Consider the following 27,523-nt stretch of genomic DNA (forward strand, 5'->3'; position numbering starts at 1 on the left):
TGACAATATTTATTATAATCTTACCTTCGTGGGGTATTTTCTTTTTGCACAGTTTGAGAGAATTTAGTGAAGTACTTAATTCTGAAGTCTTTGTCTAATTGAAAAATATTTGTGATACTTGGTGAAAATCTTCATGTTGACCATTAAAGATTTTGTATTGTTATAAGGCCCTGCTGCGTCACTGGGTAGGTACACTGGATTCTTTATTGAGTTTTGCACTTAGGTTTGGCAGATAACAATGGGTTTATGAAGTGGACTAATTGTAAATGTTCTATTTTACAAGTATCTTAAATAGTAGCACTCTTTATTCAGATACAAGTTAACTCATGTAGAACTTGGGCCTCCTATCCCTCTCTCTATAGATAATGTGCTCCTTAACATGGAGCACCTGTCTGTTTTAAGATGGATGGGTGGGTGGATGGATGAAATTGATGGCCTTCGCCTGAAGGTGCAGTCAATAGGCAAGATTGTGCAGCAGCCAAGAAATGGACAGAAGACGAATTATGTCCCTTTTGAAGTTAAATTAATGTTTTAGGTAGCAATGTGCATAGTTGGTTTTACACTGAAAGGAAGCAAGTCACAAAGTAACTGCAGATACAACTGACTCCTTTTTAATTATTGATAATTCCCTGCAATGTCTATATAAATCAAATACATTTTTTTTCAGTTTTCTATTTGTTAAGAATTTGTGTAAAATTAAAAAAATATTCATATTCAATATTCTGAATGTGACTTGATTTTGCAAACCAAAACCATGAAAGCAGAGGTTAATATGTAGTAAGACCTGATCTAAAGAAAAGGAGGCACAAGCTTCATATTTTCTACTGAAATACACTGAAGTGCACCTGATTTGTTAGAATTCCTCTCTAGTGGAGTTTCTCCCTCCATTTTCACACAAGTAATGTCTCTGTGAGCCATGAAATTACCAAACTTGTGCAGGCAAAAAAAAGAAGAGAGAAACCATTTCACCAAGGTCACCACACTGGCACAAATTAAGATTTACAATCTTATATTACAGTACATGTTGCAGCTTACCTCTGTGCTCACTTTCTCCACCAATCCAACAGTATGTTTGCATCCTAAAAGTTATATTTACTGATATAAGTACAATAGAGGTTTACAACAACACATGTATATAAAGCAGATATGGCTTATTTTGCAACAAGTGCACAGGAGAGTCAGTGAACACGCTGATTGTAAAGAAAAATTGTGACACTTATACAAGTTATAAAGAAAAAAAACACAAAGCCCAGTTAGCAGTAGAAGGTCATACTAGGGCAGCAGCTGAATGATGTATTTGTCCCCAGTCTGATGGCTTTGTAAAATTCATTTTTCAAGATGACAGTGATAAATGTCTTGGCTATACTCTGTCACTAGATTGTCCCACAATTTTCCTTAGAAAGTAAGTAAAAAATAAATATGGCCAACATGTTCTTAATTTATCTGTAGATATGTATATTATCTGCTTAGTCCCCCTGCTGCTTGAAAACTCTCAAAATCATTTCTAAAGGCTGAATCTCAAATTAAGTGCATGAAGCTCTAAAATGAGTCAAAGAGCACCTTGATTGAGTTTGATTTGCAGATGTTTTGCACTGATTAGATTTAGTCTAGTCTTTGGTAAGTAATGCATGTTTCAGTGAAGCTGGATATTTTCAGAACGGCAATGCAGCTATTCGAAAGGGTGCATGTTTAGTAGAAATGTACTTGGCATGGTATTTAATACTCTGTTATATCCTGTTTATAGTTGAATACCGGTACCATAAAATAGATTATATCATATTTAAATAATCTTCCCGGTATGAATGTGCTTCACTGACTTGAAAAATCTGTAAATGATGACCATACATGTTGTGGCTCTGTCTTCATTCTTAACATATCTCAGTCAGCCAACTCACATGGAATGGATTTAATATAATGATACAGTTTAGAGTTTACTTTGGCTCTGACCTACTCTCACTAAACTAAGCAAAAGTCAGAATGGGGATTGAAAGGGGGAGAACTTAACACAGAGCTCACAGGTGGATGTAGGGGTGGAGGTAGGGTTTATGAAATCCTTGCTTGAGCGGCTACAGCAGCACTGGTGGTGGTGCATGCAAACAAGCAATGGATACATAGGATATTTGTCACAGTAAGTAATGTAAGGTATTCTCTGCCTGAACTAGAAAGTATTGCTACACTCCATATTTAAAGATGCATTGTATAAATTTAGGAAAGCCTGAAACCATGACTATAAATCATTCATCTGTCACTGTTGGACAACTCTGCAAACTGCAGATGAACTATTGTAGGTCAATAAACCCCCCCCCCCCAGGATAATCTGCTTTCTACACTTTTAACTGGATCATGAATGAATGGCTCTTGAATATGAGGATATTGAAAGGACATTATACACACTGTCATATAGCTTTATGATCCCTTTGAATCCTGATCCTCTCAAATCCCCGCTGACCTCAAGGCCACGACCCCAGCATCTGCCAACAGTGGCAGGAGGAGAAGCGAGCTACAACTGTCTGAGTCCCACCTAGACAGATGCTCTGTACGTTTTTCAGTGAACCTGCCCTGAAGGTCTCATAGGGCAAGATGAGTCATTAGACATTGATCCTGACTTGTAGCAGACACTTTAGATGTTAGGAACGCCCAATTAAGATTATGTTTGGTCTAAAACTGTAATGAAATGTGTGTCAGTGTAAGATATGAAAAGTTCAAAGCCAAACACCTTAATCCTTCAGTGTTTGCTTAATATTGGCTCATAAAGGATGCCATTTAAAAGTCAGTAACAACATTATTTGTTGTTGTTGTGTGTGAACTTACACCAGAGTCAAAATTCTGTCACTGTGTACAATCAAGTGCCTGCAACTACCTCAAGGGGACATGGTGACTTGGCCTGTCAACACACCATTGTGCAAGTACTTGTGAGTCCAGATGTGATTTTGTGGAAGATTTTGTTGATATTGGCGCCAACATTCAAAATTTACTGTAATTGATAGTGTATGTGTCACAGATGGAAGTATCAGGCCCAATAAGTATCATGCTCATACTTAACGATACTTGAAGTGATAAGGACCAGAAGTTGCACTGTGCAAAGTCCTGAAAAATGCAAAATCGCAGGGGTGAGTAGTAAACCCAAACCCATGCTTCAAAACATCCCTTCACAAACCTACTGGTGTCTTAGGCGCTATGTCCATGTTTTTAACGGTTTGTCAGTTCATCTTGTTGGGTTGGTCAGGCTTCATGTACCTGGCTTTAGAAAAATAAATCCTAATCATAAAATGCCTCTAAATGGCCAATAACAATTGAAATTACACTGCCACAGGTTATTGATCAAAAGGGAAAATCAAAAATGCCAAACACAAGACAAATCTGATACCTGGTGGCACCCGTTACATATAAATGTATAAATAACTTGATAATAATAATACTAGATAAAGTTTTCTTTGTGAATAATGTCTTATAATGTCTTACATATGTCTACAGCTTCCTCACACGCTCAAGCAGCGTTCTTTTATTATTTTTTCAAATATTTATGACAACATACCATCATAATTTGCAGTGTCATTGGTGACACTTTTTTGCAACCGAGTTTGGTTTCTACTCGCTCACTGCTCATCTCTTTATCCCTGAAAAACACATTTTCAGTCACGTCCACTAGAATTTAGATGATTTTGGTCTTTTGAGGAATGTTCAATTAAAGATTCAATTTCTTCGTCTTAATAGGATCTATATTTAATCTCCAGATCCTTGGATTTGATAAATAGGTAACAGTAACTGTAGACATTATTGCTGGAATGTTTCACGTGTTCTTTGATCATCTTAACCTTTTAATACAATTCTGGTGCTGCAGCTACACTGACTTGTACACTGTATGTAGGCTGGGTTTATAACAGTGGTTAAATATAGTGCACATTTCTCCGTGTACTATTTATGTGAGTTAGTATTGGATTTATTTGTTTGTGCTCTTATTGTGTGCAGCGGTGCATGAATGCGAGCTAAGTTTGATGTATGTAAGTGAAGCTGTTTGCCTCTTTCCTTCCTGTGTGTTCTGAAATCTCCTTTGCTGCAGACAGTCTGGGGTGCAGAGATGGTGGGTGGTGTAGGGTGTGGGGTGTGGGGGAGGTAGGCAGCGGACATGGCGGCAGGCCAGAATCAATTGGCAGTGTAATGAGATGGCCTGGTGCCAGGTAACCATGGAGCTACCCTCTTTGCCTGTCTACCAGTGCAGAGTTCAATATTAAACTGAATGAATGAGAGAGAGAGGAGGGAGGGGAACGAGGGCAGGAAAATAAGGGTCTTAAATGGCAGGAGTGGAGGGTGAGAGAAAGAAAGAAATGGCAAGAGAGGAGGGTGGCTGATGAGGCGCTGTGGGCTATTTCTAAGCACTGCTGCAGAATTTCACTTGAGAAGGAAGATGGCAGGAGTAAACTCAAGATCCACCCAGGGTTTTTGTACTCTGGAATATCTGGAAATATTGTGTCTATCCATCCACATCTGTCCGTGCACTGCCACATAAAAGAAGACAGTTAAGACAAAAAATAAGTGCACTTCACAAAGAAGGAAAAAAACTCCCTGAGTTTTCTTCCTTTATGTCGATGTTGAGCTGCTTCATTGCTTTAATTTCCATGTAAATCTCTGCATATTTCTTCATCCCCATTCTCCTCGACCCGCACTCTTCCTCCTGTCACGGAAGATGTGTTAATATTGAGTATTTGGCCGCATTCTTAAAGTGATTAGTACAAGCCAGTGGATCCTGTAGATGAATAGAAATTAAGTAATTAATACAGTAATTAGATCTTTTTCTCCTTCCTAGAGCCTTACCCCTGCTATGTCATTGTGCTGCCTCCTTGCTCAGCTCATTCTGCAAAGCATCTTTAAGAAGCTGTTGTACTGAAGCTGTTAAGTTGTACTTTGTTCTTTGTCTGTGGTTGATGAATACTATTTACTGGTATGTTGTCAAACACTGCAGTACAGTCTAGCCATGATTAGTAATACTTAAAGCAAAGCATCAGATTAAGATTATAATAATGATGAAAGAAAATATGTAACATTTCAGATGATTAAAAGTTTATAAATTGAATATATCAATAATTTACATAATTTAAGTGTGTGAAGAGGAAACCAACAGTTAACTTAAATGTTTATTGATATGGTTGAAGTGAGATTAAAACGGACTGAAGCAGGCTTTTTTGTGGTGCTTTTTCTGTAGTGGTGAAAGTAAATGTTAAACATGGCTGAACATACAGGTTGCATACTGTGTTGTGTGAGTAACGATTGAAGTCCTGCGTATCCTGATATGACCTTTGCTTTGACTAGGATGCTGTCTTACTCTTCTTAATCAGTGGTGTTAAGAGGGAGGGAGAGTGTGATATATTACCCGTCTGTACAGTAACAAGAATGTTCAGCAGTGGGCCTCATGGCCTGTGAAAAATGCTCAGGCACTCTCTGCTGAAACGGCCCAGACTTTGAGAGTTTTGAGTGCACGTTAAGAGAGAGACGAGACAGTGGGCCAAGATGTCTGTGGTGTGGATTAATGGGGAGGACTGGAGAAAGGGTGCCGCAGTTGTGCGTGAGCAGAATATTTGATGGGGGAAGCGAGAGGAGGGAACAGTGAGGGACAAGCAACTGCAAGAGATGGGTGAGATGAAAGGAGGAAAAGAGATAAAAATGGACTGAAACATCAAGAAGCAAAGATGTATGAGCGTGAATGAAAATGTACAGTAATAAATACTGCTGCTGTCTCGTGTCTCCCACTGGCGCTTTATCCTGCTCTCTTGTCTGATTGCAGTCTACAGTGCAGGCTTTTTACACATTCATTCTGTTACACTGGGCTGAATATCTACATGAAGGCCTTCTTCACAGACAACTGAAACACCTCAATCAAGTTCAGTTAAAGATATCTCCAAAGACAACACATGTAGGACACAAAACCAGGGAGAGAATGAACAAAGCAAGTGAATGTTTATGTGAGCACACTGAGGTCAGTCAAGTATGCTTTAGTGAGTATGCAAAGACAATTGTTTACAATTACAGGCAATTTTACTTTCTTATATGATACTTTAAGTCCCAATGAGACAAACTGTCGGCACACCTGTACCCATTAGAAAGTCAGTTTCTTATTTTATGTGACTCGTGCTTCTTCTCTTTTTGTTCCTCTAGCAAGTCCCTGGCAGACAGATGGGTACATCTAATGTCCTTATGTCTGCTTTTGGTTGGAGTGAGCAGCAACATTTGAGTAGACAAAAACATTAATCGGTAGATGAAATGTTCCAGCGGCTTTAAATATACACCATTACTTAGATGTTAATGCTTTCATGATCCCTAATGTACAGTATGTAATGTGGTGCTGTAATTAAGCAAACTGAGCAACTGAAGATTAATGTCCCAGTATTGAGTCATTTAAATATGAACTACTAACCACTATCCAGCATATATGTTTTACAGCTTTTACCTACATCCAGTCTTTGTGTTTCTGAGCTCTGAACAATGGTGGATTTCAGAGGTGTTACTGTAGGTTTAAGTTGCTTACGCAAGTTCCTCAGATAATATAGCAGACAGGCGTGACTGTGGGCAGTTATGTCATGTTTTGACTGCTGTATCCAAACAATTAAAATCAGCCATTTTCAGTACCTGTCCCCCGGGATGCTAAATTTTGCCTCTGGGTAGCTACTCAGAAAAGGATTTAGATTTTCATTAAAATGCAACTAGACAAGAGCCATGTCTGAAAGAGGAACATAACTGGACATATTTGTACTATGAGAAGCACCAACTGTCCAGCAGTCACTTGGTACCAATGGCTTCCAATGACAGCATAAACACAAATAATGAATTACCAAAGAAGTAAAATAATTGATCAATAATTGAGGAGGGTAAATTATTGCTTCTGGTTGTCTTCCTTGTATGAATATCAATATAATTTTTCCTTTAGGCATTTAAACATATATTATACATAATATACTTAGTTGTACTAAATACTTTAATGTTCACATTAAACAGACATTTGTGGGTTTTAATCCAATATTGTAATGAAGATTTAAAAGTATTAGCAGTATTGTTCAAGTTCAAATGTACACTTTATTCCAAATTTAAAAATTACAATTGAAATGAAAATTTTCTTTCTTCAATCGAGAGTTTAAAAACAGACAAAACATGAAAGCATCTCATTTGTATGATTGCATCAAAATCCTGAGTGCTATAACAGATCTGGGTAATAAATTAATCATGTGAAACAACAGTGTGAAGACATTTAAGTTACTTTATTAGGTTTAGTGTACCTAGTCTGGTGATGAGATTGAACTCCCACAGTCTGTTATGTGTCTGTCTAAAGAACGCGACAGACCCACATATGGGCAAAGACTGAACCCACAAAATAGGGTTTGCCTCACAGAAAAACAAGCAAGGTGAGATTTTGTGTGCAAAGTTGTGCTGCAGTGACACCTCATTGATAATGCTGAACAATGTTTTAAGACCATTTCATGTCAAGAAATGCAACAATATTATATCATCTGACACTTGCTTTAAAAGGTCATTTTGCACCAATAAAGGTCAATTCCTAGAATGTCTCTCACGCATCAATCAGACAAAAAGGCGTGGGTGGATTTTTAATACAGCCTGCCATTAAAGGTGGTTCTCAAATGTAAGATTTAGGCCACCACACTGATGGGAGGAGTTAACATTTCATTTCTTTGCCAACAACTGTAACAGTGACACTGCAGTAATAAATCTTTCACTCGAACACTAGTATATCCCAGGAATTTACACCGAAATTTTGTTAGTGAGCATAAGGAGGAGATAATCCATGTTTATGATTGGGTAGATGTACAATACTTATACTGTGAGGCCCAAAATGGACAATAATGAGGACACATTCTGTAAGAAGATAGTAAACAAACCAAAAAATCTAACTAGAACAATCAAATACAATGATAACCTATGTAACTCAGGCCTGAATTTTTCAGCTCAGTTGTCACTGCATTTTCTTATGTTATGTTACTGTACGAAAAAATGTGGTACTGATTTTTACCCATTGTTGGCAGCCCACTTTTTCTTCTACACTTTCCCAGGCTCTGAGAGTGGCTTTAAGGGGTTACCTTGTTAGAGGTTTGGGGTTATGCCCATGTTGGTCACTCTGTTTTCTTCAACCTTCTGTTTTTGTAGAGGCCCTTCTCTGTGTCGGCACTGTGACAGGGTTCTTGGCAATATCCTGAAAGTCAAATCTGTTCATTTAGATTCAAGTGGTGACCATGGAGCAGACAGCAGCCCATTGGCATGCTGTGGCAAAACTAGTATCCAGGGCACTTAATATCCTGAACCCAACATTTGTTCTTTTTCATAACACTAACAAGATGATATACATGGACAAATCTGTGTGTGAAGGCCGTTCTTATTTCTAAAATATAGCACATACTGTGGCTTCTTGCGCAGTTTGTAACTGCTTATAATTTGCTTATAAATGAGCTTATAGTTCTTCCAGGAATGAGAAGTCAGGGTTAGAAAGAGCAACACGCTGATGGGGATTTTCATGTCTTGCTTAAGGACACTTTAGTTGGCCAACTGCTTACTGGTACGTGGTTACAGTTGAACTGCACAAGTGTGTTTTGAACAACAACTTCAACATCTGAAATAATGGCCTCGCTGGTGGGTTAATTTGTCTGATTAAGAATTGGATAAGGAAATATTTTGTAAATTATATGTTTTGTGTGAAAACTGTGGAAACCCACATCTGAATTTTTTTAACAGAACCAAGTAGTGCACTGTATAAAACAAAAGGCTTATTGCCGTAAAGGAGGAACAACAGGATCAAGTGTATGGAAGTGGATTTCCCCCACCCTTGGGTTTTTGCAATGGGAAAAACCAGGATGGGCTCATGTAAAATAATCTCGCCCAGTTGCGTCACTTCTTTATTATATGGGAGTTTAAAAAATAAATTCCTTACACTTCTGAATGTTGCCATTTGTCTTTTAGCCCATTGTTGCTTTTTGTGGTTGAATCAATCAGTGGTGGTATTAGAGCAGAAGCACTACATTTCCTTATACAATGCAGTACACAGTCCTTATATCAATGATGTGTCAATTTAGGAATAGTACACACATTTTATTACTTTTTTAAAGCTTTTTAGTGTGCAGTGTTTGGTCATATCTCAAATCTGCAGAGCTTTTCAAGGGACATGTGGGCAAAGAGACATTTAACAGAATCGGCCCGTGGATAGAGCCTTGAGATGCTCCACTATATAAGGATGTAGTACTACTGACTGCAGCGGCGCGGCTATTGAACTACGTACTGTACTGTTGTGATGTCAGAAGTGGTGCTGAGGTTAAATACAGAGAGAAGGACACATACTAAAGGAGTCCATTCAAATAATTTAGCCTTCATGATAAACATTGTACAATGATTTTGATAGAGAAGTTTATATATACAGTGTACATAATTGAGGACAACATGGCTATGCAAAGGACAACAAAGTGAGGACATTATTTACTGAAAAACCAAGGCACAGTTTGCAAGAATGGTAAACAGGAAATTTGAAATTGTAATGTTGACATACCATGCTGAAAATAAGCCACACAAAGATAAAATAATAATTCCTCAATCATGGATTTAAATTATTTTTTCTGTTTTGAAATACAAAATATATCATGGTCAAACAAGAGTCCTTTATCCTGTAATGCATTCTAGGCACATTAAGAAAAAAAACATAAAACATAGAGCGTCAGGAGGACGACACATTAACACAGACGACAGTGGAGAACATCAGGATGTGGGCATATGGGAGACACACAATAAGCCATATCAGCCTTACTCGTTTACAGTTGTAGTCTTCCCCTGCATGGTGGGCCAAGTAGAGTTTCTTATGGACTGACAACACAGCTGTACACCATTCGTCCGGTCTGAAAGACGGCTAATGGGACAAAGGGCATGAGTGAGGAGAGGGAGACGAGGGAGAGATGCTCGCTGAATCGCCCAGCCCTCCCCTGAGCAGGACGGGGAGCACCACTCTTCCTCTATGCTCAAAGCTGCTTTCCCCCGGCCCTCAGCCATTTTGGAGAGAGGAAAAAGTGGCTGCTTTCTCTCTCCCTCTCTCACTACGTGGCATATCTTTGGAAAGGCTTCGGCTGCTGTGTTGTAGCAGCAGAGAAGGCACACTTTGCAGCTCGCACTTGGGAGATAATATGTTTGCAGAGAAAAAATTCTGATGCGAAACAACCTTCTTCCATCTTGACTTTTTTTTTTTTTTTTTTTTTTTAATGAATTTTTTGTGTCCCTTGCACTCAACTGCTAAGCCTCTCTCCTCTTTGCTGTGCACTTTCACTCATGCTGTGTCCTTTTCTTCAATAACTTGCGCTTTAGTTTTGGTGACCGGTCCTTTCCCCTTGTCTCTTTTAAGTAATATCTTTTCTCATCTCTCAATTTGATTTTATGCAACAAAGTTTAAGACAAAGGGATATGTCCAAATTTTGGCAGCACTAAGAAGAGACAGAGCTGCAGCCAAGGATCCTGCTGAGATCCAAAAAAGCCAAGCAGAATGAAGCACCAAAAAAAAAAGAAAACACCACCCTTTCCTTTGCTTGTCACAAATTCCACTTTCTCTGTAGCCAGCCCTGCGCTGCGACTCCTCCTCATCCACATCTTACCGCATTCAACCTTTTGCCATTTCTCTCTTGCCGTACCTTTTTTTGAAAGGCGATTTGAGGTTTTTGTACCCCGGAAAATGGGGACTGGACAACGGGTTAGGAGGGCGTAACTGGGAGAGAACGAAGGGTTGTTATCTTCTTACTTTTGAATGTTATTTAGCTGTTTTTTTTTTTTTTTTATTGTTACTGTTATTGAATCGCTGTTGTAGTGCCTGTAGTTTTTAGTCTGTGTTTTAAGGGTGTGCTTGGATTACCACGTGTTTGTAAGAGTGTGGTGTTAGGAATGTGTGTACGGGTGTCTCATCTGTGAATGTTAGACTGTTCTCACTGTTCACAGTCAGTTTGTGATTATTTGTATTTTTGTTTTTATAGGTTTCTTGATTTATGCTGAAGCATTGGCCTACGCTAACCCTCAAGCCTGACTCCATTTGATTCCAGAGGATGTCTGACCATGAGATCCAGCATGTACCCCACTGGTATGTTGGCGATTTATAATATGTTTTTTCTCTGTTAGCTTGGTTCGATGTAGTTTCTAATCCGCACTTTATGATGTGTACTTGGTGACTTTTTTTCATAGTGCATGTTTTTTTGACGGTGTTCGCTGTTCACACCAAATATTTGCTTGAGTTTATGGCAGGTCTTAAGGTCAAGAGAAACAGTGTTATTACACATTATGGAAATGCACAGATTATCAGATAATCGCGCAGAAATATCGCGTAATATTTATATACGACCGCTTCTCTTTTCAAAATAAAACTGGTGTCATTTTATGTATCCATACAGGTGCAATTTACATATGATTTAACAGTATCACTTAGTCTTAGTTTAAAATATTTACCCAGAAATGTCAGATTTTATTGTGTACTTGTCCTTGGTCCTTTAGTTAAGACTACACATGGTTTCGTGAAGGTCTTGGAACATTTTATTCATATTGTGGTATTTCATAAAAAAAAAAAAATAAAAAAAAAAAACTCATGCTAAAATGGTATTTTATACAGCACAAATTTATTTTCTAAAATCAAGTCATTCATTAGTAGCTGGCATTTTGCTTTTTTTCTCTTCCAGATGTGAAACAACGTACAGTATATTTATTATTCTGTCTGACATTTCAAAAATAAATGTTGACCTCAAAAGAATGTGATCAGTAGGTTACACAAACACCACGTCCATCTCACAGTCATGTGCTCTGGCCTGCTCAGTGCACCATGGTTTAATTTCAAGGCTCACCTCGGTAAGATACAGAAACAGGAAATATGTTTTAAAGCCACACTGAAAATGTTTAATTAGATATAAAACATGAACAATATATGAAAGGATCACTTTTTTATTTTATTGTTCGGTACTATCAGGCAAAGATTTATTCCTTAAATATTATGAAGACAAAAGTTAAAGTGGACTGAACTCTTAGAAGATTCGACATAAATGTACAAAGTTATGAACATGATCAACTCTGGTTCTTGATAAATACAGTGTTCATTGTGATGCATTTGCTGAATGCCCACTGAGATGAGTTGGGTTTACAGGTTCAGACAGTAGACTGATTTGCTGTTTCCATGTTATGTGGGTTTCTGCTTCCTTATTTGCTCTTGAAGGGGTAATGCCAGCTGCCACAAACCCGTAGATCCGAACTTGTGGTGACTGGCTGCACAAGCTCGTATCTATAGGTATGTGTCTTCCTGGCAAACACAGCACCTGCCCTGTGCCAGTAAGAAAAATGACTAGCTCAGTGTAATTATCTTCAAAGCAGGTTTTGACTGGAAAGACATAAAGACGGGAACTGTCAGACTTCTTTAAACTCTTGTCTATAAAGTCATTTATAGCACCATGCTCTCCTTGCCTGTTTTCCCATGATTAAACGACACTGACCCTATCTGACCCTGAATCCTTGGATACACCATATTCTCTACCAAACCTATCCCACGTGTCCCTTCTTTACGCAGTGACCCCACCCAAACTAGTAAGGTTGGGCTGTATGACTATATGACGAGATTACGAAAGTCCCTTTAATATTTCTGGCTGAATTAGGCCATTTGGTCAAACTAATGAACAGGACTGCTTCAAAGCAATGTTTGAATTTGCATAATATTGATTTGTCAGGTATGTAATTCGATGGATAATGGGTAAACGCATGTTCGCATCTGGTTATTTTAGCTGTAAACTTTTACTTAAATTTATGTACGAATTTCCAGATATCATAACATACATTGTTTGCTATCAGAGTGTACTGTAAAATTGCTTTAACCATGGTAGATTTGATCCACATGCCCACACCTACTAAACAGCCATCCTTCAGTCTCCTGCAGTGTTCCGCAGGTTGAGGTAGTAGGTTGTATAGTTCAGAGTGACACCACAGGAGATAACTGTACAGCCTCCTAGCTTTCCCTGAGGAAACACTACACACTCTGGACTCTGATGGATTTTTTTTTTTTTTACCAAACACCAACTCTTATGCTGTATTAGAATGGGATTGGAGTTTATCAGTTGGATGTAAATAAACTGTCTTTATAATCGGGTGGTTTTGTATCTGACCCTAAAATATTGATTTTGAATTTTCACAGATTCTTTTGTTTCGAACAGCGTTTCACATTTATAGTCAGAGGTAAACTCGCATGAACATGGTAAAATTGCCTTTCTGCCTTTCATACAGTATGACATTTTTTGTAGCATAAATTAAAACCATCACAGAGTAGAAAACAATGATTGGGAAATTGTTTCAGATTTGTGGAGAAAGCTCCAAAATGCTGCAGCTAGGTCTGTGGCCCGCTCTAATGAAAGAGATGCCACTGTAGGGAAACACCATACAGCCGCAGGGGGAAGAACACGGTCTTGGCAGCCAATTATGTACAAAGTTCAGTTTCACTTAACCAAAACGATATATTTCCTCTGCACAGCCATGTGGTAAAGACACTGCTGTGATCAAAACAGCCAGTAACAACTTTCACTGCTTCAGACCCCTGAAATCTTCTTGGACCCTGACAGCAATGTAAAATACCCTGATTTATTGCTTTATTTGAGGCATATTCTAATGATTCTTTTGTGACTTTTAACTGCTCTTCTCAGGAACATTTTAGTTGCATAGTTTTGATCTCTGTTGGAGTCTACATTTTTCAAACCTCAGTTGAAGGTGTTGGAATTTCAGTTATGAGCTCCCATCAAAAGATGCTACTGCTGAATGTGGCATACAAATGAAATCAATGTTAAGCAAAAAAATAGATTTTCTTTTTGATAGATTGCATTATTTGTACGGGTTTTGATTAAAATGGAACATTATCAGCAATTTGCAGTAATTTATATCAGTTGCATTTCCTCCTTATTTCCCAAAGTAACTCACATGAAAATTTTTGTTCCTGCTACATCTTTTTTTAGTACGGCAATGTAACTATGTTCCTTATACAGTTTGTAGTCTGAACTAATCTTTGAAATAAAATGAGACAGTGGATACAGTCCTGTTAGGGATAGATGGTATCCCCGTAGTGTGGTGTGCTGCTGTGTGCAGATGTGTAGAGCAGGGAGTGGTGTGATGATGAAAGACTGTTTCCACTTAAACTCTTCGCTCTCTGTCCCAAGGCCACCGGGTTCGATGGAGGTGGGGTAAGGAGCTCTGTGGGCCAGAATGAATTAGGGGCCCTTGGTACGGGGCAGCTTCAGCAGTACAAGAGAGCGAGCAGTCAGATACAGTAGATACAACATGTTTCTACTGTGTTTTTTTCCCTTCTCATTGCATATTAGACTTGCTAGTCTGGTTTTTCCTGATACAAGAAAAGTGTTTTTTATTTACATCAACGCCTGTGTTAAATGTTCTTTTTTGTGGCCGTGGGGTAGTGTGTTACAGTATACGGCAGGAGGCATACAGGAGCTCTCACTTGTGAACCCCCCAGCACACACACCCCCTCCTCCTTGTGGAATCTAAGTGTAGGTTTTTGTCTTCATTGAAAATTTCTATAAATAGTCCTGTTTAGCTGTTCTAATGTGAGTTCTGTGTGTGCCCGACTTAAAGTGTCAACGTTGCGGTAGAGGAAGTGGAAGTAAAGAAAGGAACTTTGTAAAACTGAGATTATATGAACGGACACTTGCGCTGCACTGAAGTGCATGTGATGTGTTAATAAAACACAGCATGTGATTTCTGTGACCCAGAGAAATGTATTTGTTTTTAAAAAGTGATGCTATACAGTCAAAAAAAGATGATACTCAGGTCAGTAATAAAGGAAAATGCAGATTAGGCGAAAGCCTTTGTTTCTGAGTTTCAAATGACCTAGAAATTCAAAAGAGAATACACGCTCAGAGAAATACATTTTAACCAGTGGAGGGAAAGAGGCTGGTAGTGTGGGACCACACAGGCCATTTTTCTGCTGTCACTGATCTCAGCCCATTGTGTGTTGTCCGTCAGAGGAACCCTGTTCCTCTAATTCCCTCTTCTCCCCATTTGTCGCGCTTTCCTACAATCTTGTCTCTCTTCCTTTTTCACAACGCTTTTCTGCTGCTTTACAGCAACTAATGCTGATAAAATATAAGACTACCACACCACTAGGCTTCCAGTTACATTTCCTTTACCGCTTACCGCTTGTTCCCACCCTCCTTCTCTCCATGAAATGCACGCTGTAATACCCAGTCACTCTCACAGACAGAGGGAGAGAGAGACAGGAACAGAATACCGGACTTGCCGACTGGGGAAGGATTTTTTTTTTCTTCTCTTAAATGAAAAGGAGCTTGAAAGGAGACACTGTAAGATGAAAATGTGATTGCCTATCTTTGCCTTCTTTCATTCTCTCTTCTGCAACTGTATGCTCTTGCTCTTTTTTCCACTTTCTCCCTCCCTCTTTACCTTTCCTTATCTCTCCTTCTCTGCATATAGCAGGCCTTTAGAGTCTAAGTGATTTCAGCTGTGGGAGGAAATGAATGGATGATATTTATTTCTCTTTCCCCGCTCTGCTACTGCTGTTTCAATGCTGTATGTAACAGGCAGAGAGCGGCAAGCAGAGGCTCTACAGTTTCTCTGCCCTGGGGACTTGAGCCTGCAATCCATGAAGCATGCAAGGCAGAGGAGGGAAAGAAAATACAGAGGCACAGACACAGACAGAGAGGTGTGATATAGCGAGACTAAAGCACCGAGCAAGAGCAGAAAGAAAATGTGAGACAGATGGATCCGGGAGACAGACAGACAGACAGACAGACAGGGGAAGAAAAAGATAGGTAGTAATGTCACATGGAGAAAGAAGGGTGAGTAGCAGCAGGCAAAGGGACCACAGCAACAGGCGTTACACATTTTTTCCTATTATTCACTCCTGTGGCTGGTTTGGCGCTCTGCGTCTGAGCCTGTTTTCAGCTTTTAACCGTATCTACAAAAACCTGATGATAACAAGAATTTTTTTAAGGTCTGATCTAAAGCTGTGATTCATATGGAAAACTTTAGGGAATGCTGAAATTGTGGGTATATATCTACTTTATTAGATTGTATGTGGCATGCATGTGTGTCTTAGCGTGGTTCATTTGAATGGGCTTTTATTTTACTTATAATCAGTAACACATCTTACCTTAACTTACCTTAGTACTGCTTTTCTTCCATTCTTTCCATCCTGTTTTTTTCATTCTTTCTGTCTCTCTGTCATTTGTCCGTGCTCTCCTGCACTAGTGAGCATGCATGTAGCGGTACAGGCCCATTGATCTGCTCTTTTTTTCTGTGTGCTTCGTTTTTCTACTGATTTCCTCTATAGTGCATTGTGCTGCATTCTTATTTTGTGACAGGATTTAAACAGCATTTCCCTTTTTTTGTCTATATTTTCTGTTGCTGCTTTACATTTTTATATCGTGGCTTCTTTACTCCCTAGTTTCCACATTTACTGTTGTGTCAGTCATTGGGACTTCTTTTCTGTTTAAACCCATCTCCTTCTATTTTTTTTGTTCACCTACTTTAACCCTTTAACCTCACACCTGCCCTCCCTTTCATCTCTCTTTCTGTCACTGTATCTCTCTCTCTCTCTCTCTTTCGCTCTCCCTCTCTCACTCTCGCACTCACTCTCGTTCTCACTCTCGCTCTCTCTGGCTGCACATGGTATAGTCTTGCATGTCTGAGCAGCAGACGGCTAGACAGCAGCAATCTGCTACAGCAGCCTCATGTGCTAGTTCGAATGATCCATTCAACAAAGCCTGAGCTAGCAGCACTAAATTCTCTCCCTCTACTTCTCTCTCTAGCTTTCTGTTTTTCCCACAGATCTCTCTCTTTCCATTTTGTCTGGCCACATCCTCTCCTCCTCTGTGCTAGGCTGATCGGTGCAGACATACAGAGAGGACTGCGGCAGACTCCGCCACCACAGTCAGCTGGGTGAGTTTTTCTTCTTTCCTTCCCCCCTTTCCTCGCATCTCATCTCATCACCTTCCCAACCTCCTATTCCTCCTCCTCTTTCATCTGGCGGGCAGTCAGATCTCATTCTGTCCACCTGACGAATGCGCTTTCCCTCCATAAAATCAGAGCCGCATGATTGACAGGTGTGGTCTCAGAGGACTGACAAGCCTGGCGTGTCTGGAGATGGGATATCTCATGGGGAGAATGTAAGCGGTAAGGAGCTTTGGCTTTTTTAGTGATGGGGAGGGATTTTTATCTGAGTGAGACACTGACAGCCCATTTTCAGTCTCTGCTGCTGTCCTTGTCGTCTGACTGGTGCTGCTGCGCATGTGCACAGTGCGGGATTATGGCATTTTAAGTGAAAAATCTATGATGTTTTACTGTCGATTATCATACCATTGTTCAGCCGAGCCAAGCTGTGGCAGCGACAGACAGGCCAAAATACGCTGAGGCAGAGCCATTCTTATGAACATCATGTGATAATAAAAAAAGTGCAGTCTGTCTGGGTGTGTATGGCCATTCAATGCTGACTACAGTACAAGTGTGTACAGTATGTGTGTGTTCACTTGCAATAAGATGATATGTGATCAGTATTAGAGTCTTGCGTGATGTGATGTGCTTGTGATTTTCGGCATGTATCGGTATTTGACTCATGCACTGAATTGCATGATTATCTCGTACAGTATAAAATGTTATGGATCAACTAATACATGTGCTGTGCAGTCGTGCAGACGCCGACTTCTCAAAACCAGAGTGGACTTAGTGGCAAAACTGAGACTTAGGGTACAGCACAGCACAAAGCCAGGAGGAGAGGAAGCTGCCATTGTCTGCTCTAGTCTCAGCCATGGCGCTCCACCAGCTGATGATCTACTGTATGTCGCATAGGCAAGGCCAGACAAAAAGCAATCTGTACCTCTCTCATTCCCTGAGACCCTAACTTGTGACGTTTTGCTGTGATGTGCACGGGTTGGGTTCTTGGGAGCTGCGAGGGGCACTCACACATCTCTGTAACCTAAAAAAAAGGAAAAGACTAACATGGCGGAAAGACAGACAGCGCAGCAAAGAAGGGACGGCTCTGCTTTTTTAGCTAGGCGCGGTGACAGGGAATGTTCATTTGATCCACCCACACAGCGAAAATAGAGATAGAGGGAAACGAAAAGGGGGAACATTGGGTTTTTTTCAGGATATGTAGGGGTTTGGACCCAGAGGCAGGCACAGCGTGTGGGGCGTTGGGTGGGGGAGTGGGGGAGATGGATAGAGGAATGTGGCTATGAAGGGCATGTGACTGGGATGGAGGGATGTCCAGACAAGGTGGGGTGATGTGGCAAAACGCTGTCACATTTACAGTATTCCCATTTATTTTGAGGCAGGTACAATGAATCAAGGGTGAATTTGTGACTATGGTTACACCCACAGTGACTAATGTTAAACATGCTGAAATAGACGAAAAGCACAAGGACCTCACTCAGTCTGTAAAAGACAGTTGCACACACACTACTCTGTGGGTGAAGTATAAACAGTCACTCGTATGCAGAAACACGAGGACAACAATATATCAGAAACATGTATTCATTTACATGCAATAGAAAAATGTTGTAGTACACATATGAAGCACAAATCACATTTTTACGCTTTACTATATTACATTTCCCTCATTAAAAAGAGAAAAGAAGTTAAAATTCATCATGATTCTCCTTAATCCTGCCACTCAGGCTGTCCACGGGCTCTTCATGCCTTATCTTGAGAGCAGCACAAAGTACTGGTGAGAGCGTGACACTGAGAGCTCAGTACACTTGTGTTTGACCTCATGAAAATTCTCATCTTTCTTTTTCTATACCTGGTGTGTTTGCGTCTTTGTTACATGTGAATGTACTGAATACTGAACTGAATAGAGAAACTCAGTGCAGAGGTGAATGAGAATTGTAAGATACTTGAACATGTGCAGGAGGATGCCTCCCCCCTATGGGTGGCAAGTTATTAAACTTTGGATGATAGCAGGATTACAGCGAAATGAAAATGTTGTTATAAGGCAGAATGATTGTATCTTGTGTTGGGCCAATGCAGGTCCTCAGTTGCTGATGACCATACTATCATGTTAAGGACTGTCGTGTCAGTGCTCACAGTTCTCCTAAAACTACTGTTCAGTGTGTTGAAATGTGTCTGGTCTGTTACTATAATTGGTCGGTGATCTGTGATCACAGTAACGGCTTCATTTCTAGCGATCCCCTCCCTTTATCCACACCTACAGTTTGTAACCCTTTGCATGTCTCCTTTTCTTCTTCTTCAGCTACTCTGAAGTTGCTATCCGTCTTTCAAGGAGCTTCAACAGCATTTGAACAGCGATACTGTTTGATGTTTTGTCCTCATTCTTTCATTAGTTGGGATTGAATGTGATTATGCAGTTGAAGGACAGGTAGCTTTGAGCTCTGATTCTATTTTCAGCTTTGATTTGAAGGCATTTTTAGCCATATCAGATGAATGGTTGAAGAAACGGCTGCCATTTTGGTACGTTCTCTCCATGCTTAAGGAATTTAGAGATTCATTAAATAGGCATTTTTACAATGTGGTCAATTGCTTCTAATGAGCAATGACTTCTGTAAATCTGCAACTCATTTACATTGTCACGCACTTCATATCTTATTGGGAGCTTTGCTCCCCAGTCTGCTGCAGCTGTAAGAAAGGTTGTCTCAGAATGACTTCAGCAGCACATAATGCAGGTTAGCCAAATTGAGAGTAAAGAAGCATATCACATCTTAAATTGTCTCTAAACCTCCTGATCCTGCAGCAGAGCTTAATGAAAAACTGGAATCCACATTTTGTGTTGGCCTTGATCTTTGCATTGCCATGGTAAGAAATACTTATTGTTATTTTAATACTATCTTTCCATCTATCAGATTTGCATCTTAAATGCAATCAGTGATAGAAAGCAGGTGTTGTCAGTCAAATTACATTATCTGAACTTTTCTAATTTGTCATGCATCTACATACAGAGGGAAAAAATTCCTTGTTATTTTACATTCAGGTATTTGGTGGTAAAATATAAATGTAGTTGTGTTGTCTCAGTTCAGTGGGGTTTCCTACCCAGAGCAGCAGGTCTGAAGCAGTAGGTCATGGTGTCAGTGTTAGCCTTGTTCATCAAAACATGCAGAGACAGAGTACATCCAGACAGATTGAAAGGAAGAAGAAAGGAACATGAAATGTACTGAATATTTGTAGAGTGATCGCAGATATGATTTCTCTTTGGTTTTGAAATATCATTCTCTGCTCTGACAAAAGAAAAGTAATGACTCATTAACTTCCACATGTGCAATTCAATTCAAGCATTCACACTGTACTTTTATTTGTGTGTGTGTGTGTGTGTGTGTGTGTGTGTGTGTGTGTGTGTGTGTGTGTGTGTGTGTGTGTGTGTGTGTGTGTGTGCGTGTGTGCGCAACATTATTAAGACCTCCCACCACAGCCTTACCCCCCCGGCCTCTGCTGGATTTTTTCCAACCTGTGAAATGGCCGACCATTGAGAGAACTATAGATCTTTCAGGTCTCTCACTGACATCTTGCTTGGTGCTTGGTGCGGATGTTTTTTGTACAGGGTTACACTGTACACTCGGGTGTAGTGTACACAGCTGTACTTATAGTGGTGGAAATGACTTTGGATACGAGAATCTTTTGAATGGCAGTAACCAAGCAGATTAGAAACATCCAATTTTTAGGGGTGAAGGAAAAAATAGACTGCAGTACACCATTCTTATTATTTTTTCCTGTTTACTTATTTAGATCAATTAACCTCACAGTTAAGTGTATGTGCAGTAGTTTATTGCTGTCAGTCAGTTGTGGACTCACCTGTGCCCATTATTTTCATTTAATTAAAAACAGATTTAAACAGGTTTCATTATAGGTTTTATAAATCTGTTTATATTATAAATTTGATCAGAAAACGTGACACTGTAACAGCAGATAACATGTCCTGGAGTTGAATATACATTTGATATACTAAACGAAGAGGTTATTCTAAAAAACACAAAGCAACCATCAGTGATTTTCCACATTTTCCACATTTAAGATGCAGCTTCTTTCTATATTATTTTTCATGTCTAAATGCATGAATAAACTCATCTGTGTTTTGTGAGTGTACAGCATATATCAGTGAGTGTGGTTTTGTCTTTGTCTCTTCCCCTGTGCTGTGATCTCACTCATGCTCTCACAGAGTCCTGAGATGCCCTCTGATCGCTGGATGAGAGGCTGGACTCGTGCTTGAATCCAGCTCAGGCTGTTGCAGTCTCTGTTGCTCCAGCGGCAGAAGCAGGTGTGTCTACCTCCTGTGCCACCCTCTCTGCCCCCTCCTTCCTGTTCCCTTATCACTGCAGTACGGCAGCTCTGTCTGGGAGGCAGCCATTCCATTGTTCTCGCGCCCCCCCTCACCTATCAATGCTCGTGTGGGTGCTGGCGCCGCTCTGCCCGACCCAACCCCTGGAAAGGACTGGCTCCAAATTACTGTGATACTTGGCACCTAGGTGCCCTGAGCGGGTTACGCTTATGGCTTTCTGACTCGTCTCTCCCTGGACAGAGCTCACTACACTCTCTGCTGCAGACCGCCGCCATCTTGTTACTGCTTGTGCTGCCGGTCTGCCTGCCTCTGCTGCACTCAAACCAAATCATCTTAACACAGCCTCAAGTGTTTGCCAGCATCTCTCCCCTGCTTCTCTCGGATCTTGCCTTAGCATAGCTTTATCGCAACACTTCCCCGCAGCCAGCGCATGGACACATATTATCGCTGCACAGAGGCAGACACACCTGGAACTTTGAGCAGTGCATTATACCTGAATGGATGTCATAGAGGTTGCAAACACTGTGATCAAGATCTCATGGCAAATTTATCCATATTTGTACCAATAGGATGCAGACTGTGTGGTCTCAACCAGATTAGGAAAACCAAGACGAAAACCTCAATGCTATTGTCACCAAAATAACTCATCTTAACTATAATAATTGACCAAGTTATTTCATACTATGCCATACAATACCATACCATACAATACAATTAAAAGAAGCAAACTCTTTGTCATTTTACTGATTTACAAATTCTGTTATGAAAACGTGGCTTCTTCTTTTGGATATGATATATTTTGCTTTTCAATGGTGAATATGAACCACAGTCTGTCCTTGATCCTGCAGGCGTTTATGTATAGACAAGATGAGTGCATATATTTGCTATCTTCGTGTGTGTGTGTATGATATGTGTTGTAGACACAGAGAGAGAGAGAGGGAGAGAGGGAGAGAGAGAGAGAGAGAGAGAGAGGGTGGGAGAGAGAAATTGAGCAGTGGTAAGAAAGTCCTCCTAATTCTGTTTGGCAGGAACTGTGCCGTTTGACCATATGTCCTCAGAGCAGACTTCAAACATCATGAAATGACTGCTTCACACTCACTCACACTATTTTCACAGGACACGTACACATTACTGTACACTGTAATTTTTCTTCATAGATAAAGGTATGAGTGAAGTACTTTTGCAGTGAGAGTGAAAGCAAAGGCTAAGAATTCAGAAAGCATATTTCAACTTATGGAAATCTTACTGCTGTATTGAACTGTGCTTTGGTGAAAAGCAAATGGATGTGTGTAGGTGGAGGCCAAAGATATATAGCTGTAAATTCAGAAGGTCTTCCATTCTCTCAGACACTCTGCCAGGAAGAAACTATTCTAATTAAATGATAAAGAACGTGAAGAAACAAAGTGTCCCTCGAGAACATATCCTTATATCTGAGGTTGCCAGTTTTATTTTTTTTACTTGTGTCTGTGGACGTATGTACACCGTACCTTTGCTGTGATACTGCATATGCAAGGTCAATGGCTGCCTTGCTTCAGGGTTAAATGTTGTCAGCTTTTATCTGATGTTCCCCTTTTTCAGGTCAGTGGAGATGGCCCTCTGTCGCACCAGCTGTTAGTCAGTCACAGAGCTATCCAATCACAGCTACTAGAATTATGCTAATCACAAGCATATTTAGTCTGAATGTGATGTGGGTCAAGAGGAAGCAAAGAAAAATGGACAGAATTTAACCCATTCTAGCCAGTTTTGTAAAAGCAATCAATCCTTCATTTACTTAAAATGCACAAGCTAAAAACATAAAATGTTGACTAATCATTTATACGCTTCCTATGAAAAATTTTCTTTGATTAAACCCTTATTCTGTACTGCTATTAACAAGTACTTGTGATTATTAACAGATGATATACAGTTATATTTTACCGACAGCTGAAATAATGTTGGGCATTTTTCTTTAGAGGGCAAATTATTGAGGCAGTACACACAACAATAAAACAAATAATGGTAAGACAGATACAAAATAATATGAGGTACTTATGATATAAAGCCAGCAAAACAACAAATGCTGCATTTAAAAGCCTCATAAATTAATTGACAGTACAGTCAATAAAAAGCAAGCACAAGCTTTAGAAATGTATTTTGATTGTATTATATTGTACTATAAAGTATCCCTGTTTTGTCCGCTCCATGATGTACAGGAACTTACCTAATGGGGATTGAAATGTCAGTCTATTGGTCGGTTCGTCAGTTTACCACTTTGCTCCAGACTTAAATATCTCAACAATTATTGGACTGATTGCCATGAACTTTTGTGGAGACATTCATGGTCCCCAGACGATGAATCATAATGACAAATGACCCCCACACTAATTTTAAACCTATCCGGTGAAATATCAAATGTGTCAGACAAACTGGCACAAAACTTACTACAGATGTTCATGGTACCTAGACGATATATCCTTATGACTTTTCATCTAATCTTTCCTCTAGTGCCACCATGAGATTGATATTTGTGGTTTTCATGTAAATTTCTCAAGAACTACTGAATGGATGCCCTGAAATTTGGTGCAAACATTCATATCCTTTAGCGATTCACTAACATCAGAGTCAAATTTTTAATTGTTCAGTACTTGGTTTGTAGTTAATCATCTATAAAACTAATGACATTTCCATCACTTTGTGATATGTGCTTATTAGCAAACGTTAGTATGCTAAGACAGCAAACATATTTGCTAAACATCAGCATTTTAGCTATGTCAGTGCGAGCCTGTTAGCATGCTCATGTTAGCATTTAGCTCCTGCTGTGCCTACATACAGCCTCACAGAGCTGCTAGCATAACTATAGAGTCTAGTTTCTGTAGTGGCTAGGAAACTGAACTGTTTCACTGCACAAACATACTTCTGTTAACAGTTGATTTCATATTGAGCTGACAGCACTTGTACAAAACACTGCAAGAAAATATTGTTTTTTTAAATGTTGTATTGTTTTTTCATGTATATTGTCACATTTATCTGAAAAGTAGTGTAGTGCCTTTATGTGATATTCCACTGATACAGGTGACTAGAGAATACATCTCTGATGTAACTGTGACTCTACTGGGATTGTTTTTTTATTTGTTTTCTATTGTGTATGTTTCTTTTTATGCTCATACTGCATATTAGTTTGCCCATGGTGATAATAAATTTATTCAATCAAAAGAGAAATTTTGTTATAAATGTGGAAAACATGCAGGAATGAACTATAATAACACTGCACAGCTATTTGACTGGTCACTGACATGTTCAAAGTACAACAAGCTATCCATTATCAAACGATTAATAGTTGCTACCTGTACTTTTACTGTAACTGTTATTGAGCTGCATTACTGTGATACTGTAGTCAGGAATAAGAGTGTAGTGAATTATTTTCACAGCAGCAGCAGAGTGGACATAGATTGCATGACATGGTGCAGTTTGCACATGGAATGTAGAAAGATTTCGGGCACTCTGTGATGAAGGCCAGATGTTTGAGTTATGCATAGGAAGTCAATTGTCTACAGTTGCTACTGGGTATGACAGTGATGCAGCCAGCACTGGTATCTGCTGCATAATCAAATTTAAGAAGGCCCCCTCACATATTACAGCTTGTATATAACCAGCACATGTGCTCAGTTTGAAAAACAGTCCTCAAAGAACATCATGTATACAGAAGTGCATAAATAAAAATAGAAACGGTATATGAGTGAGTAAGTAAGAGGAGTTGGTCATGAATTCCCTGGTTACAGTCTGCATAGCAACTTATCCTGTTGCTCATACTGTAAAGCAATACTTTCTAAACCTTAACAGAGTCAGAGAGTGGTCGACAAGGGTGTTGATCACAGTGATTGGTTAAAAACTGAAAGAAAAGGAAGCATCATAATACTGCTGCCAGGCAAAATAACATCGCTCAGATTCAGTTTTTTTTTATATTCATGGAGTATGTTTCTTCATGGGGAAGGTTCCACAGTCGGTTGGCTCTTTAAAACTCTTTACACAAGCCGAGGAACAAAGAAAAGAAGGTTGATTTGCATGAAAATGTTTTGGATGGATAAAGTTTTCACCACAAAACAGTGATAGGAAATCAATCAACTGCTGAATTCTTCAAATGTTTTTGAATTTTGGAGGACATGGGGGTTACAATTTGCTTGAAGAGAAATGCAAATCTGTACACAGCAGGCAACAGCCCATTTATACTGAAACTCATCTCCTTCTACTGTAGCCCTTTTCCCTTGTTCCTTCTCCTTGCTTTTTTTCCTCCTCATCTTACACACAGTTACACACACACACACACTCCCAGCCTGTCTCTGTGTCTCACACAGGCACACACATACACACACCATCTTTTGTTTGGAGTCAGACGGCATTGAAGGCAGATCCTGTGGCCCTTCTGAGGAGAATGTTAATATGCCCGCTCTGGTCTCTCTGGGGACGCAGAGAATGGACTCTGGCTGCTAATGCACTGTCACACTAACCCTGCTCACTTTTCTCACACAGTTAGCAACAGCAGCTCTACTGCCAACACTGAAACACTATAATGTATTTAACTATACTCACAACTTAGTGGATCATTAAGAGTTACTCTAACTAAACTCTAACTACAGACAGCTGCTGGTGAGGAAGCAGTTCACCATGCTTTCTACACCTGATCTAAACACCATGTTTATGTTGGATGTTTTTGTGGGCATGTTACCATACAAGACAGTTCCTCCACAATTAATTCATGTATATTATAAAAACATTTTTACAATTATAAAATATTGAGTCACCAGAGTTGAAGTTGGCAAATGAATTTACCAAACCAAACTGGTCTGTGTATCATCTGTTCTCTTCATTCTTTCATTCAGGCTGGAAAATGGTTAAAAAAAACAACAAAAAAAACAAAAACAAAAACAGATCAATTTCCTCTTTCTGCTTTTTGTGTGTATCCAAAAATGGAAAATGCATCTTAAAGTGGGTTTCATAGTGAAGAAGAAAACTCTTATTTTCTAGCTCCTCATGAACAGATCCACTAATGGTTGAAGGTGAGGTTTTGTTTTGGAAAGCCCTTCAGAGTTGGTCATTCAACTCTCTCACCCTGTGATCAGTCATACAATAAGATCCAAATTATCTTAAAGGTGTTAAACAGAAGTACTTTGATGGTTTGTGGATACTGAATGTTTTTCATTAATATTTCAATTTTTTAGACATTGCAGTAATTCAACAAAATGGAAAAAACTCTTAACTCTATGAACTGTAAAACAATGAGTTCAAGCTTTGTAATATTGTTTCACAAACTGAATGTCTCTGTGTCTGCTTTCTGAATTAGCTACACGCATTTACTGTATTGTACTGTACATCTGTAGCTATAGGGCAAGTGAACACAGCTATTTATATAAACAGACTTTAATTCCCAGATGATCCTCCTGGGGTTGAGTACAAGAAATTAATGTGTACAAAAATTTTACCAAACAATCCCAAGTCAAGGTCCACTTACTTGCTTGTTCTGGAGCTTTGGACTGTATCACACAGTTTTCATCAGCAGTGGGTCAGGATATGCCAATATCCAGTGTCAACCAGCATCAGTATGCGCTCAACGCTTTACAAAAGCAGCAACATTTGCTCCCAGAATCTGTACACCTTGGTTCCAGGTTACTGAGGATTTCTCCATTTTGTCCGGTGTGTGTTTCACTTACTGTAATACTGTACTGTTGTTTTTCTAAAACAAATTAATGTGAAATAAAAACATGCAGAAGATTGTATTACAAAAACAGTTTGTGGAGGTGGATTTTTTTTGCATGGTTCCACCATAGTCGTGGATTTTATTTAAGTATGGCTAATTATTATTCATGCAAAATCAAGGATCATTTTAAACTTCCTCTCAATTATTTTTGTAAAATATACCATTGGAAGAAAGAGAGTGTGGTTTTACAAAGTTAGCACTGAGCTACGGTCAAAAGTAGAGAGAAAGTGAGGCAGACAATCGACTTTCCTGCTGAAACAGGAAAAATAACACAATTTTAAACGTGCACAACCTTGCTGCTTCCCAAAATACAAAAATTGTCGAGCACAGATGACATTAAAGCACTAGCCACACAAAAGAATGCACATGTGGCCAACACTTCCTGCAGAGTTAAGATGCAGGGAATTTTCAAAGTACCCGGTAACAGTTCTGAAATTTGCATTGTCATTCAAATATACTTGTTCAGCAACATTTCACTGTCTTGAATGATCTATTTTATAATCTCTTGA

The 27,523-nt window shown here is 39.4% G+C and overlaps 1 long non-coding RNA gene across 1 annotated transcript in view; it reads left to right on the forward strand.

Moving 5' to 3' along the window:
* Positions 1-27,018, forward strand: part of LOC130182123 (uncharacterized) — a 56,185-nt gene extending 29,167 nt beyond the window's left edge. The window contains exons 3-4 of the long non-coding RNA XR_008829678.1: positions 10,995-11,098; positions 21,164-27,018. This is a non-coding gene — a long non-coding RNA (uncharacterized LOC130182123). The remainder of the gene's footprint in view (positions 1-10,994; positions 11,099-21,163) is intronic.
* The last annotated feature ends 505 nt before the right edge of the window (positions 27,019-27,523 follow it).

This window comes from Seriola aureovittata, chromosome 15 (genome assembly GCF_021018895.1).
Source record: "Seriola aureovittata isolate HTS-2021-v1 ecotype China chromosome 15, ASM2101889v1, whole genome shotgun sequence".
Classification (NCBI taxonomy): domain Eukaryota; kingdom Metazoa; phylum Chordata; class Actinopteri; order Carangiformes; family Carangidae; genus Seriola; species Seriola aureovittata.